The sequence below is a fragment of the Primulina eburnea genome, chromosome 8, assembly GCF_022965805.1.
Source record: "Primulina eburnea isolate SZY01 chromosome 8, ASM2296580v1, whole genome shotgun sequence".
NCBI classification, from domain to species: Eukaryota; Viridiplantae; Streptophyta; class Magnoliopsida; order Lamiales; family Gesneriaceae; genus Primulina; species Primulina eburnea.
Genome location: NC_133108.1, coordinates 36788273 through 36804835, shown reverse-complemented (window position 1 = coordinate 36804835; position 16563 = coordinate 36788273).

Genomic DNA, 16563 nt, shown 5'->3' with positions numbered 1-16563 from the left:
CATTTCTTCTTTCAATGGGGGCTGCATTATTTTGCCAAAATAGCGCAGCTCCTTCCTGTGCGCCAAATTTGGCGCAGCAAGGTCTGTTTCTTTTAGAAAAATATTTATTCATATTTATTATAAATATTTGTATTAAAAATTATAAATATTATTTAAATAATAGTATAATATTTAATAGTATAAATTTAAAATAATAATGGTTGATTTTTAAAATATTTATTTATTTATGTTAATTATTATTAATTAAAAGATAATAATTAATATATGTAAAATAAAAAAAATATTTCGAGAATATTCTTTTTGGCGTAAGAATTGAAGTAAATGGGTTGAAGATGGATGTAGTATTTGGTACATAAATCGCACTATTTTAATGTACAATTTATACCAAAATAGATTTTGTGGTTAGAAATGGTTTTAAATATTGTTTGAAATCAAAAACATCTTTTACATCATTTCAATTTGTGGGCCATTTTAAAATATCTTTAAGTTCAAAAATTCTATCATGTAGTTTCCCCAAAAAAATATTTATTAGATAAACAAAAAACTATTCCTACTTATCGTCCGAAACAAGCTTTCTTGATTAAAATTGTTATACACTTATACTTGTGAACTACCAACCTTGGAAAAATGATCCAAAACGCACCTAGTTTTTTTTTTTTAATTAAAAAAAGTGATTTCTAGTGCATAATTATATTACAATTGTATTATAGTCAGGGAGGCTTGTTTGTATTGAATTTTGTATGCAAACTTTAACTCGATGTATAGATTTTACGTTTTCCACGAAAGGGAAAGCAGCAAAGAGCATGAGGAAGAAAGGGAAAGGTTAAGTGATGAAAAGACAGAAGGAAACACGAGAGGGAGGAAGGCTGCTGCTTAGGGAGTGTGTTTGAGAAAAAGAGCAAGTTACACCAAAGATTCTCTCCACTTTATTTATGTTTTAGGTTGCTTTTATGCTACATTATAAATATTTTGTCCCTTTTTTCCATTGTCGGAGAAGTCGCTATTTAACAGTTTCTCACTTTTTTCTCAACACATATTTAACAATCTTTCTGTAAACTAGTTAATCTGCTTACGCGGTGTGTGTGAACAATTTTTTTTTTATAATTATCGAGAGACTAAAGTGCTTAAATTAAAAAAATTAAAATAAAACTGTTTATTGAAATAAAACAAAAACTAAATGTAATATTTGTATCACATAAAGACAAAATTGAAAGAAAAAATTGGTGTCTATTTTTTGTCTTTATTAGGCCCAACCTTAATATACAGTGTATATATATATAATGAATATCTGTGTGAAAAATATTTCTTGAAATATTAATTTTTTATATTAAAAAATGAGATTTTTTTGTAGGGGCGAATTTCTTCTTTTCTGGAAAATGATGTATAAATAAAAATAAAAATAAAAACAAGGCACTCTATCTTTGTGTTTTGTAGGGGCATTCTTGTCAATTCGGAAAAGATATAAAAGTTCTTTGAAAGATGTTTTTTCTTCCTCGAAAAATGACAAGTAAAAATAAGTCACGCTATCTTTGCATGTGTTTTTTTTAACTTTTTTTTTGTAGGCAAAAACATGTGTGAGAATGTCTCACGGGTTGTATTTGTGAGATGGATATCTTATTTGGGTCACCCATGAAAAAATATTACTTTTTTATGCTAAGAGTATTACTTTTTATTGTGAATATGAGTAGGATTGACCCGTCTCACAGATTATGATCCGTGAGACGGTCTCACATGAGACTCACTCTTCTTTGTATGCTAAAATCATCTTCACCATATTTTATTTGTTTCACATATGTCATTTTCTAAAAATTACTTTTGATAGATCTCATAAAATCTTTAAATTATTATATGTATATATTTATCACATTGATAGATCTCATAAAATCTGGCGAGGTCAAGTGTTTCGATGATATCTCAAAAACCAACACACCAAATTACTAGCGGCTAAAATGGTTGGAAAGAAACCTCAATTATCTAGAAATCATATATTAGGTTAGTCGAGTGAATTTGGAATTTATCGAGGCAAAATGTGTTAGAGTAGATGCCCTACAAGTCAACTGTTGACTAGGGATTTTATTGACTCAAGTGTAATAAACAATCTTTATTTTAATATAATTCATTATTTCATGGTTTGTTAATTCTTTATCTGTATACCCATGTTATCAAACATAGATAAAGACCTTGATCATACTTTAATACAAATGAATCGTAATTCGATGTTGAAACTCGTTTGTAAATACTGTATGATCTAAATTCGTTCCTAGTCGATTCAGCCGCCTAAAACATGGATAAATGTCGCTTGAGCTTGAGACTAGCATCTGTGATGTTGTGTACTGCGTTTCTTGGTAAGGGCATGGAGATGTCCAAACATGCAGATGGGTAGTCATATGATGATTATACCGAACGACCCTCCCTCGGACTTTCCAAGTGGTTCTCATACATCGAGAGGATAAGTCCGTGGTTATGATTGTATACCATTAGTCCTTATGACCCGAGACAACTCTGAGGCTCTATATGCTAGGGCTGTGCTTTGACTCGTTTACCGGCTCCAGGAGAGTCATCAGGTGGCGAGGTTGGGTACAGTCGCGACACATATAGGAGCCAGTGCATTGTAGTCGGGGATTCACCGCTCACCTACGGGTGTGGATATCCTATGTGATCTGATGTAATAATAGTGCATGGAATCTCTGGCCAGAGTATGAGATGTACGTTGGAGAAGGAGTTCCCCAATAGTACACGCGATGCCACTATTATATGTAACACATAGTTATCGAATTAATATGCAACCCTCGATGAACCAATGGTTGCAGATTCGATCGGGATATATGAGATGAAGGGACCGTACTGTACGTTAAATCATAATCGACTGGTTCTTGCAGGCACTATCAGTGATACCTAGGGGATCATGGGGCGATGCTACTAGACGCTCTTACCATGATCCGATGGGTGCTATCAGAAATGAGTTCTGACATTCTTGATCAAGGTGTTGATAGAAAGAATGGGGCTAACTAGGGTAAGCCCGAATAAAGGATTCTGTCCTGAATCACAAAGAGTTGTGAACCCACGGCTAGCTGTATCCCTGAACCATTGAGGGTCACACAAGTACTGGATTGTTTGTTCCCGTTGAGAGAATAAATTCAAAAGTTGAATTTATATTATATAGTAAATTCAAGGAGTTGAATTTATGATAATTAAATTTTGAGAGAATAAATTCAAAGAGTTGAATTTATAAAATTTGAGAATTTAATTTATTAAACTCAAATGTTGGGTTTATTAAATATTAAATTTTGGAGGTGATGTAAATTCAAGTAGTTGAATTCATAATTTAAATAATAAATTCAAATGTTGAATTTATAATGTATTTAATTTATTAAGCTCAAAAGTTGAGTTGATAATTAATAAATTAAATGTGGTGTGTATTATGTTTAATGGGCTTGTAGGAGTACAAGTCCAACATAATAAATAATTAAAGTTTTAATGGGCTTTAATTAAATTAATTAAACTAGTTGGACTAGCCCAATTAATTAAATCAAGCCCATTAATGTTAATTATGTAATTAGGGTTTAATTTATTATAAATAACACATTTAACCATCTAAACCCTAGCCACCAAACAAAAATTACGTGAGACTCCACTCATTCTAAAAGGGGAAATCGGCCACTTGTTTTAAAAAAAGGAAAATTGTGCCGTCTCTCAATTATTTTCTCTCCTACGCAAAATCTCTTTCTCATTCTCTAGTGCAATTTGAAAGAGGAACACACTATCTAGTCGTGGACTTGATAGAAGGATTTCTTTGAAGAAAGTTCGTAGGGAATCATCAAGAGCTATCTCCGCTAACCCCGGAATAGTTGGAGCCACGTGAATTAATTCACCAAAGGTATAATGATTTACTCCCTATGAATGTTTTGATAAATCATACGAGCGCCTAAAGCAATATTATTTTGTTTTCAAAATAAAATAAAAATTTTAAATCTTCCGCTGCGTTTGGGCGTGTAGAAAACCGGATCCAACAGTGGTATCAGAGCCAGGTTTTCTGAATCGTATGATTTAAATTATATTGAATAATTTGTTTCTAACCACACAAGAAAATTTTCAGAAATATTGATGCACCATAAAAATTAAATTTTTCGGAAAAACAAAAAAAAAAAAAAAAAATTTCGCGATCTGCCCGGAACTGTTCCGGGCAGACCCCGCGCAGGGCTGCGCGCGCAGCGCGCAGCGCCCTGCGCGCAGGAACGCGCAGCGCGCGCGCGCAGCGTGCGCGCGCAGAGCGGCGCAGCGTGCGGAACGTCCGCACGCTGTGCGCCGCCCCGCGCGGCGCACAACGCGGCGCAGCGTCCGCACGCTGCGCGCGGCGTTGCGCGCACCTGTGCGCGCCTGCGCGCACAGGTTGCTGCCACTGCCCGAAACGTTCGGGCAGCGGGCGGGCAGCGGGGGCGACGACCCGGGATCGTCTCGGGAAGCGTGCAAAATTGATGGGTTTGAATTGTTTGGGCCCGGGGTGCAATTTTCTGATTTTTCAAAATTATGGGGAAAATTGATATTTTTGAAATTGATTCAATTTTTATTTTGGAAAATTAATTTTTGGAAAATTAATAATTTTCTTGTAAAATAAATAATTAGAATATGATTTTAATTATTTATGGTAAAAATGAGTTTTATAAGAAATCAATTATTATTGATTTAATTGGAAATTAAATAAAAGAGTTTATTTAATTTATTAAATTCTTTAATAATTGTGGTGGTTAGTGATAAAATTATTAGATATATGATTTATCAATTAATTAAATTGTTTAATTAAATTGATGTTAATATTTGATATTAAATGCATGAAGGATGATCGAGAGCCTTGACCAATGTGTTAGGTGTATGTTAGGATATTTTACTGTTTTTATTCAATTTTATAATATTTGATATTATTAAAGTGGGCCTGGTTTATGGCCCGTTCCCACCCCCATGAGATGTATCCCTTATGTGCCATGGCTATTCAAATGTAATAATTAGAAGTAGTGGGAGATCAAGACTGGAAGATGGTGGGCCCGATGATCAAGATGAAGACATGTAAAATATTGGAAGCTTTTGTAATAAGTTGCATTTGCATCCCTGCATTCACCTAGGTTTGGACCTGGATCCATGTATGGCTCACATGGATCTATTAGTGTTGGCAATCGATCATCCTTATTTATTGTTGAATGTCATATTATGATATATGTGATATATAGTAGTATGCATGTATGTATATTATTATATAATATAGTTGCATGAATCCGGCAAACATACAAACTCGTGGCACGCGTTTTTAAATTTAAATGATGAGACAATTTTTGAAAATAAAATCCCTCATTTTGAATAAGATTCAAAATTTATATCAAACCGAATAAGTAAAAATTAAAAGAGTTTAATTTTTCCTTGCCTTCCATCAACCGTGGTTGCATGTTGATCGCTACCCGCGGACAGTGTCTGGCTCATATTATTGGGGAGGCCTGTACGCCGGAAAGCTGTGACTTCCACCGGACATATGATGTGAATTGAGTGGAACTCCCATGACTTCGGCTCATATTATTGGGGGAACTCATGGCGACCGTCCACTACAATTCAATATTGATGGGTTGGTTTGACACGTGAAAATAAACGGCGTCATATTATTGGGTCCTTATTAAACGTGAGGCAAAACACGCGGAGGTTGCATAGGGATGCAATTGGACTCTACCTTTTAGAAATTATAATTGGCTGATATTATTCGGGATTATAATTGGCTAATTGGACTCTACGTGCCTACTAAGGAAATACGATTTCCCTTTTTCATCAGAGGGTGGTGGAAATGTCAAAATAGTGGGAGGGTAATTTATAAAATGAAATCCATATTTTATATCTTAGAATTATTTTAAAATTATCAGTAACATTTATCTGTTTTCATTTTCAGTATATATACGATGTCTACTCGTAACCCGCTTTCAATCATTCTCGATCAAAACAAATTGACTGGCCCTAACTATAATGACTGGTTTCGAAATTTAAAGATTATTCTGAACTCGGAAAAGATTCTGTATGTGCTTGATAAGAAGCCACCGAAGGAAGCACCTTCAAATGTCACTCCGACTAAATTGGCTGAGCTTGAAAAATGGTGGGACCATGACATTCAAGCTAAGAGCTACATGTTGGCTTCTATGTCGAATGAACTGCAGAAGCGGTTCGAGGAGGCTGTGAATGCTGCTGACATTCACTTACATCTGAAAGAATTGTATGCTGTACAAACTCGTTCAGAGAGATATGCTGTTGTTAAAGAACTCATGACTACACGCTTGCGAGATGGGGCTTCGGTCCATGAGCATGGTGTTAGGATGATTGGGCTCATCGAGAAGTTGGTGGGACTCGACTTGGTTATCCCTAGTGAGCTCTCGACTGATATTCTCTTGCTGTCTCTGCCCTCTTCGTTCGATGGATTTGTGGTTAACTTTAATATGAATAAGCTTGAGGCCACCCTTGAAGAGTTGGTCAATATGCTTACTAGTTATGAGGCCACAATCAAAAAGGATAAGCCTGTTTTTCTAGTGGGTTCTTCGTCCGGCACGAAAAAGGGAACCCCATACAAAGGCAAGAAGCGTTCTGCCCCTCCAAAGAAGAACAAGCCTAACAAAAAGCCATACAAGAAACCTAATCCGGGGCCCACAAAGCCTGACAAGTCAGAACAAATCTGTTTCCACTGCAACAAGCCTGGACACTGGAGGCGTAATTGCGCGGAGTATCTTGCCCAGAAGCGTTCTGGCCATGGTATGTTTTATATTGAAGTTAATGTTTCTATTAATTCCTCTTCTTGGGTATTGGATACCGGATGTGGTTCTCATCTATGCAATGATTTGCAGGTGATGGGAAGAAGCAAGAGGCTTAGAGATGGTGAGACCTTTCTAAGACTAGGAAATGGAGCAAGGGTTGCTGCTACTGCCATTGGAGACGTTACTTTAATTTTGGACAATAATTTTAAGTTATTTTTGAGAGATATTTTATTTGTTCCTGAATTGGTTAAAAACATTATTTCTATTTCTATGCTTGATAGGGATGGTTATTCTTGTGTTTTTGCTAAAGGTGTTTGCAATTTATACAAGAATGAATGTTTGATTGGAACTGGAGAATTAACAAATGATCTCTATAACTTAAAATTGAAAGAGATTCCTTTAAACAATGTCCAAGCGCATACGAAAACAACAACAAACAAAAGAAAAATAGAAAATCCAAATCCCGCACAAATGTGGCACGCTAGACTAGGTCATATTTCTCAAAGAAGGATGCACAAGCTAGTGGGAGAAGGCATGTTTGACTTGTCAGACATAAATTCTCTACCTACTTGTGAGTCCTGTCTAAAAGGAAAAATGACTAAGACTCCATTCAATGGAAAAGTAGAACGTGCACATGGTCTATTGGATTTGATCCATACAGACGTTTGTGGCCCGCTAAGTGTTAGCACAAAATTTGGGCATTCCTACTTCATTACCTTTACTGATGACCATTCGAGGTATGGGTATGTTTATTTGATGAAACATAAATCTGAAGCATTTGAAAGGTTCAAAGAGTTCAGATCTGAAGTAGAAAATCAGCTAGAAAGAAGTATTAAGGCACTTCGATCTGATCGAGGTGGAGAATACTTGAGTGCTGAATTTTTGGGTTATCTAAAAGAGAATGGGATTCTCTCACAGTGGACTCCACCAGCAACACCACAATTGAATGGTGTTTCTGAACGTCGTAATCGAACATTGATGGACATGGTTCGATCTATGATGGGATTCACTGAATTGCCTACAATGTTTTGGGGTTTTGCGCTTGAAACTGCGGCAATGTTGTTGAATAATGTCCATACTAAAGCAGTGGATAAAACACCATATGAGATATGGATGGGGAAACCTCCCAAGTATTTTTACTTGAGAATATGGGGATGTCCTGCTTATGTGAAGCAGACAGTGGGAGACAAATTGGATAGTAGATCCACTTTGTGCTACTTTGTAGGATATCCAAAGAATTCTATTGGATATTATTTTTATCATCCTAATGAAGCAAAAGTGTTTGTTTCAAGAAATGCCACCTTTTTGGAAAGGGAGTTTCTATTAGATAGAAAAGGCAAGATGATAGAACTTGAAGAAATTCAAGATACTCCCTCAACTTTAGAAGTTGAACCTAATCCCCTAGAACCAGTAGTTGAAGTACAAGCTCCTAGAAAGTCTGATAGAGTTATTAGACCACCTGCCAGATATACACTTCTTCATGAACAAGGCCATGATGAGCCTTGTGTTGGATGCGATCCAATGAATTTCAAAGAAGCAATATCTGATACTGATTCAACTAAATGGCTTGAAGCCATGCAGTCAGAAATGGACTCTATGTATTCAAACCAAGTCTGGACATTAGTGGATCCACCTGAGGGAATCGTTCCCATAGGATGCAAATGGATCTACAAAAGAAAGCTTGGGGCGGATGGGAAGGTACTGACCTTCAAAGCAAGACTGGTTGCAAAAGGTTATACTCAAAGGCAAGGAATTGACTATGAGGAAACTTTTTCACCAGTAGCTATGTTTAAGTCCATTAGAATACTACTAGCCATAGCAGCATGGTATGACTATGAGATATGGCAAATGGATGTAAAGACTGCATTCCTCAATGGAGACATCAAAGAAGAAATTTATATGTCTCAACCTGAGGGATACACATCAGTAGGAAGTGAGCATAAGGTATGCAAACTTCAGAGATCAATATATGGTCTCAAGCAGGCATCGAGGAGTTGGAACCTCAGATTTGACAGCACTATCAAAGAGTTTGGTTTTGCTAAAAATCCTGAGGAACCATGTGTGTACAAGAAAGTTAGTGGGAGTGCAGTGACATTCCTGGTACTTTATGTTGATGATATCCTGCTCATTGGGAATGATATAGGATTACTGCAATCAACTAAAGTATGGTTAGCCAGTAAATTCTCCATGAAGGACATGGGTGAAGCATCCTATGTATTAGGAATACAAATCTATAGAGATAGATCAAAAAGGATGTTGGGGCTCACCCAAGCCACATATATCGATACCATTATAAAACGATTCTCTATGGAAGAGTCCAAGAGAGGATACTTACCAATGTGTCATGGTATTACTCTATCTAAAGCTATGTGTCCCAAAACTGATGAAGAGATAGAGATGATGACACGTATTCCATATGCGTCAGCCATTGGTAGTATCATGTATGGTATGATATCGACACGTCCTGATGTTGCTTACTCTTTGAGTGTTACAAGCAGATATCAGGCGAACCCTGGTCCAATGCATTGGAAGGCCGTGAAAGATATTCTTAAGTACTTGAGAAGGACTAAGAACTTGTTCATGGTCTATGGGGGTGGAGAATTAAAATTGGAAGGCTACACTGATTCTAGCTTCCAATGTGATGTAGATGATTCGAAATCGACCTCTGGTTTTGTATTCATGCTTAATGGTGCGGCTGTCTCTTGGAAAAGTTCCAAGCAAGACACCGTTGCGGATTCCACCACTGAAGCTGAGTACATTGCTGCATCTGCTGCAGCGAAAGAGGCAGTTTGGATGAGGAATTTTGTCCAAGAGTTGGGCGTTATTCCTAATGGAGTTGATCCAGTCCCGGTGTACTGCGACAACACTGGTGCCGTTGCGCAAGCAAAGGAACCAAGGTCTCATCAGCGGTCCAAACATGTACTGAGGAAATTCCACATCATCCGGGAGATTGTGGGAAGGGGAGACATATCAGTCGAAAGAGTCCCCTCTGCAGATAACGTTGCTGATCCACTTACGAAGCCCTTGCCAGGTCCATTGTTTGAGAAGCATCGCGAAACAATGGGATTAAAGTTTATGGGTAGTTGGCTCTAGGGCAAGTGGGAGATTGTTAGAGTAGATGCCCTACAAGTCAACTGTTGACTAGGGATTTTATTGACTCAAGTGTAATAAACAATCTTTATTTTAATATAATTCATTATTTCATGGTTTGTTAATTCTTTATCTGTATACCCATGTTATCAAACATAGATAAAGACCTTGATCATACTTTAATACAAATGAATCGTAATTCGATGTTGAAACTCGTTTGTAAATACTGTATGATCTAAATTCGTTCCTAGTCGATTCAGCCGCCTAAAACATGGATAAAGGTCGCTTGTGTAGTATCCCGATGCCTAAATTGAGTAATTATTGGATTAATTATATTCTGCGAGTTCGGAAGGAACGAACCAGGATCGGACCGTCCGAAGAGGTTCGGATCGTCCGAAGTGGGTTCGGATGGACCGTTCGGTTCGGTGTCAGACCGAGTCTTGTCAACAGTAGACCGTGTCAGGGTTCGGATCGTCCGAAGAGGTTCGGATCGTCCGAAGACAGGTGGCTGGACACGTGGAAGACATGCAGAGTTCGGAACGTCCGAAGTGGATCGGATCGTCCGAAGTGCACAGGATCGGATCTTCCGAAGTGGATCGGATCGTCCGATCGTCGTCTATAAATAGAGGCGCGAGGCTTCACTTTTCAATTACCAATTCCGAGAGTTCCAGAGCGTTTTAGTCGTTTCTGATGGGTTTCTAGCTTTTCCCGAGGTTCGGGCACTAGCAGGGAGCTACTGGCTTTGTAGCGGAGCTGTGCTCTAGTTGGGAGCTAGCGGCATCAGTGGGCTGACTACGGACGCAGGTATGGTTCTAGGTTCCCTTGAGATTTGGAAGTATCTATTAGTCTAGTTAAGGCTTTTAGATGTGGTTTAGTGATATGGTATCACTTGGATTGTAGGCTTGATTCTAGGGCTGATTACTAGGATCTACTGGTTTGAGGTACGGAAGTACTATCCGAGATATCCTGGTTGAGTATGCTTTACTATGTGTTGCATGTTTATGTGTTGCATTATTATCTGACATATGATGCATGGTTTATTATGCGGCATTTGCATAATCATGTTGGGCCTGTTTATCTTTTGAGATAGCCTGTTCAGAGGGTGCTCAGCCCTCGGTTGTTGTGGATGGTTGGACCCCGTTGGCCGACGGTGGTCAGGATACCGGTATATCCACAGGTTTATGGTATGGGAGCCACCTCCTGGTGCGACGGCGCAGAGTGCTACATACCTTGACGTCATTTGCCTGAGCAGTTTTTCGTTATACCCAGACCCTGGTATCCAGTACATTTTGCATACATGCATGTCATAGTCTTGTATACTCATTCTTTCGGTACTGAGCGTTTTATGCTCACGTCCTCGGTTTATCTCTGTTTTGGACACCCTATTCGATGGGGCAGGTCTCAGGTTGGACGGTCCAGGAGGGAGAGGACAGGGAGCTAGCAGGGGTTGACCTGTAGTTGCTGGTATTTTATTCTTGGGATTTAGTTTGATTTGGTTGTTTTAGTATTCGTACTTACTGATTCGATCGGGCTGTTTATGTTGTTTTTCCGCTGTTTATCTGATTCAGTTTTATTAAGTTAATTGCATGCTTAAGTTCTGATTAGTAGGTGATTCTGGAACGGGTCACTACATTTATGGTATCAGAGCATGCATTAAGATTTTGGGATTTAGAACTGTTCTTTTGGGTCTAATCTCTGGTGACTTTTTGTAGAGATGTCTGGTTTTGACGACGATGCTAGTAGTCATGGCAGCGTGGGACGCTGGGGAGACCGCGACGATCGGGAGCGTCGTCGAGAGCATCGGGAACGTCGTCCACACCGACGAGATGAGCCTCGGAGTTTCAGTATGCATAGGTTCTTGCAGATGGGGCCGAAACCTCTTTCGGGCGGCGAGACTCCGGATGTTGCGGAGAACTGGCTTGAGAGGATGGAGAGCTGTTTCAAGTCTTTCCAGTGCTCGGCGGAGCAGCAGATGGATACCCTTGATTTCTTGCTGGAGGGCGGTGCACGTAAGTGGTGGAGGTCTACCTCTGCACCGATAGTTCAGCGTCAGGGCCGAGTTCTTTGGGCCGATTTCCGAGCTGCTTTCATGCTGCTTTACTTTCCGCCAGCTCTTCTGCAGACCAAGGCGATTGAGTTGATCAATCTGAAGCAGGGGAGTTTGTCTGTTGATGAGTATCAGCAGAAGTTCTTTGAGTTGCTCCCATATGTTCCGCACGTCAGTGACAATGCGGTGGCCAAGTATAATCATTTTCTTCAGGGCCTCAATCAGGAGATTTATGATCGGGTCGTGGTCTGTGATGATCCGACGTCGTATGAGGGCCTTGTGAACCGTTGTCGCCAGGCAGAGGGCAGTTTGCTGAGGGGTCGAGCCATGCAGTCTGCTCGTCCTACTAGTTCTTTGGGTCCCCGTGCCCAATCATTTAAGAAGGCTGGATCTACTTCTTCTTCCTCTGGATCTGGAGGAGTTCACCATTTTGGGAAGAAGAAGGGCCCGTGTCAGCATTGCGGGAAGGACCATCCGACAGAGCGTTGTCGCAGAGTTGCGGGTGCTTGTTTCAGGTGCGGTGAGATGGGCCACATGAAGAGAGATTGTCCACAGATGGGTGGAGGATCAGGATCTGGTTCTCAGGCTTCAGTTCATCAGAGGCCACAGCAGGGACAGTCTACTCAGGGCTCTAACCTCCGACCGCGTACTCAAGGGCAGGTCTTTGCTCTTAACCAGGATCAGGCTGCTGAGGAGAACGAGAGAGTTATTGCAGGTATTTGTAATTTATGTGGATTACCTGCTTACGTTCTCATTGATACTGGTGCATCGCATTCATTTATATCTGCGAGGTTTGCTAAGCGTCATGCTTTACCTTTCACTTCTTTGGACATTGTGGTATCTGTTTCCACACCGATGGGTCATTCGGTGTTAGCTAAACGTCTAGTGATGGGTTGTCCTCTAGAGTTTGAGGGTAATATCTTAACTGCTAATTTGATGATTCTTGCGATGGAGGATTTTGATTGCATTCTGGGAATAGATGTGCTGACTGTGTATAGAGCTACTGTGGACTGTTACCAGAAGTTCGTGCAGTTTCGTCCAGTGGAGGGCGACAGTTGGTTTTTCTATGGAGAGGGAGCGCGACCCCCGATGCCTGTGGTTTCTGCTCTGAAAGCCTGTCGTGCCTTAGAGTCGGGCGGGGAAGGCTACCTTATCTATGCTATTGATTCGTCCGCAGACAGTGTCGGGGTCAGTGACATTCCAGTGGTTTGCGATTTTCCGGATGTTTTTCCCGAGGAGATTCCTGGTTTTCCTCCAGTTCGGGAAGTGGATTTCAGCATTGATTTAGTGCCAGGCACGGCACCAATCTCCAGAGCTCCTTATCGTTTAGCTCCATCAGAGATGCAAGAATTGAAACAGCAGTTGCAGGATCTTCTTGACAAGGGGTATATTCGACCCAGTGTGTCCCCGTGGGGAGCACCAGTTCTTTTTGTCAAAAAGAAGGATGGTTCTATGCGGCTCTGCATAGATTATCGGCAGTTGAATCGTGCTACGATAAAGAATAAGTATCCGTTGCCACGGATTGATGATTTATTTGATCAACTGCAAGGTACCTCTGTGTATTCCAAGATCGATTTAAGGTCTGGTTATCATCAACTTCGAGTTCATCAGGGAGATATATCAAAGACTGCATTCAGGACCCGGTATGGGCATTATGAGTTTCTGGTTATGCCTTTTGGGGTGACGAATGCACCAGCAGTTTTTATGGATCTGATGAATCGGGTATTTCGAGACTTCTTGGATAAATTTGTTGTGGTGTTCATAGATGATATCTTAATCTATTCGCGTGATCAGCGAGAACACGTACAACACTTGAGAATTATTTTACAGATACTTCGCGAGAATCAGCTTTATGCGAAGTTGAGTAAATGCGAGTTTTGGATTGACAGGGTTGTATTCCTTGGTCATGTTATTTCTAGCGAGGGAGTTTCAGTTGACCCGAGCAAGGTGGAGGCGGTATTGAACTGGTCGCGTCCGACGACAGTAGCCGATATCCGCAGTTTTCTGGGATTGGCTGGGTATTATCGCCGCTTCATTGTCAACTTCTCTCAGATTGCTAAGCCACTTACTCAGCTCACTCGGAAAGATGTTTCATTTGAGTGGACATCAGAGTGCGAAGAGAGTTTCTTGGAGCTTCGCAGACGGTTGACATCTGCGCCTGTTTTGGCCTTACCGGCTGGATCTGGTGGTTTTAGTGTTTACACCGACGCCTCTTTGCAGGGTCTAGGGTGTGTTTTGATGCAGAATGAGCATGTGATTGCTTATGCGTCGAGGCAGTTGAAGCCTCATGAGGAGAACTATCCTGTTCATGATCTGGAATTAGCAGCGATCGTTTTTGCTTTGAAAATCTGGCGCCATTATCTGTATGGTGAGCGATTTGAGATTTTCACCGATCATAAGAGTTTGAAGTATCTGTTCACTCAGGCAGAGTTGAACATGCGTCAGCGTCGCTGGATGGATCTACTCAAGGATTATGATTGTGAGATCAAGTATCATCCAGGATCTGCGAATCTCACGGCTGATGCTCTTAGTCGCAAGGTGAGATTGTCTGCTCTTCAGACTTGTGCTGTATCTGGGATTATTCAGGATTTCTGTTCGATGGGATTCAATTATAAGCATCGGAAGGGATCAGAGAGTATCCGTGTGGCTACTATTTTGTCTGAACCAGTGTTGTACTCTCGGATTAGAGATGCTCAGATGTCTGATTCTAAGGTTCAGAAATTAGCTCGGTTGGCTGATGGAGATAATACTTCTGGTTTCCACTATCAGTCTCAGGGTCTTTTGTGCTTATCTGGTCGTGTTGTTGTACCGGAGGATGACACTTTGAGGGAGGAGATTTTGTCCCAGGCTCATCGTAGCAAGTTGAGTGTTCATCCGGGGAGCAACAAGATGTATAAAGATTTAAGGACTCGATTTTGGTGGAAAGGTATGAAACGCAATGTTTATCAGTATGTCTCCAAGTGCCTGGTCTGTCAGCAGGTAAAGGCAGAGTATCGACGACCTGGAGGTTTGTTGCAGAATCTTCCTATTCCGGAGTGGAAGTGGGAGCATATCACGATGGACTTCGTGACTCACTTGCCTATGTCTGTGGGGAATAGAGATGCTATCTGGGTTGTAGTAGATCGGCTTACCAAGTCTGCCCATTTTCTTCCGTATAACAGAGATTTCACTTTCGATCGGATGGCACGGTTGTACATTCAGGAGATTGTACGGTTTCATGGTGTGCCTGTGAGTATCGTTAGTGACAGAGATCCTCGATTTACGTCTAGATTTTGGGGTAGCTTTCAGCAAGCTTTGGGCACTACTTTGAGTTTGAGTACTGCGTATCACCCAGAGACTGACGGACAGTCAGAGAGGACTATTCGTACGCTTGAGGATATGTTGAGGTCTTGTGTGATGGATTTCGGGCCAGCTTGGCAGGATCATTTGCCACTGATAGAGTTTGCATACAACAACAGCTTTCATAGGAGTATTGGTATGTCTCCGTTTGAAGCGTTGTATGGTCGACGTTGTCGTACTCCTCTGTTCTGGGAGGAAGTCGGAGAACGACAGGTCGAGGGTCCAGAATTGATTCAGCAGGCCAAGGATAAAGTTCTTGTGATCAAGCAGCGGATTAAGACTGCTCAGGATCGACAAGCGAGTTATGCGAACACCAAGCGCAGGCCTCTTCATTTTGATGCAGGCGAGAAAGTGTTTCTCAAGGTATCACCTTTTCGGAGGATTCTGAGATTTGGACTCAAGGGTAAGCTATCTCCGAGATTCATTGGTCCTTTTGAGATCTTGGAATGTGTGGGAGATTTGGCCTACAGATTAGCCTTGCCACCGTATCTGTCTAGTGTTCACAATGTATTTCATGTGTCCTTGTTGAGACGATACGTAGCGGATGAGTCCCATGTTTTGCATCCGACAGAAGTTCAGTTGAATCCGGATTTGTCTTTTGTAGAAAGACCGGTTTCGATCTTAGACCGGAAGGATAAGGTACTGCGGAATAAGACTATTCCTCTTGTCTTAGTGCAGTGGCAGCGCCGAGGTACTGAAGAAGCTACTTGGGAACTAGAGAGTCGCATGCGGTCAGAGCATCCTGAGTTGTTCTAGTTGTAGCATTTTCAGTTATGATTGTAATTTCAGTTGGGCTTTCAATTTGTAATTCATTCTTGAGATGAATGTATTGATTGTTCAGAATTGTTATTCTTCAGACTCGATTTCGCGGACGAAATCCTTTTTAGAGGGGGAGAATGTAGTATCCCGATGCCTAAATTGAGTAATTATTGGATTAATTATATTCTGCGAGTTCGGAAGGAACGAACCAGGATCGGACCGTCCGAAGAGGTTCGGATCGTCCGAAGTGGGTTCGGATGGACCGTTCGGTTCGGTGTCAGACCGAGTCTTGTCAACAGTAGACCGTGTCAGGGTTCGGATCGTCCGAAGAGGTTCGGATCGTCCGAAGACAGGTGGCTGGACACGTGGAAGACATGCAGAGTTCGGAACGTCCGAAGTGGATCGGATCGTCCGAAGTGCACAGGATCGGATCTTCCGAAGTGGATCGGATCGTCCGATCGTCGTCTATAAATAGAGGCGCGAGGCTTCACTTTTCAATTACCAATTCCGAGAGTTCCAGAGCGTTTTAGTCGTTTCTGATGGGTTTCTAGCTTT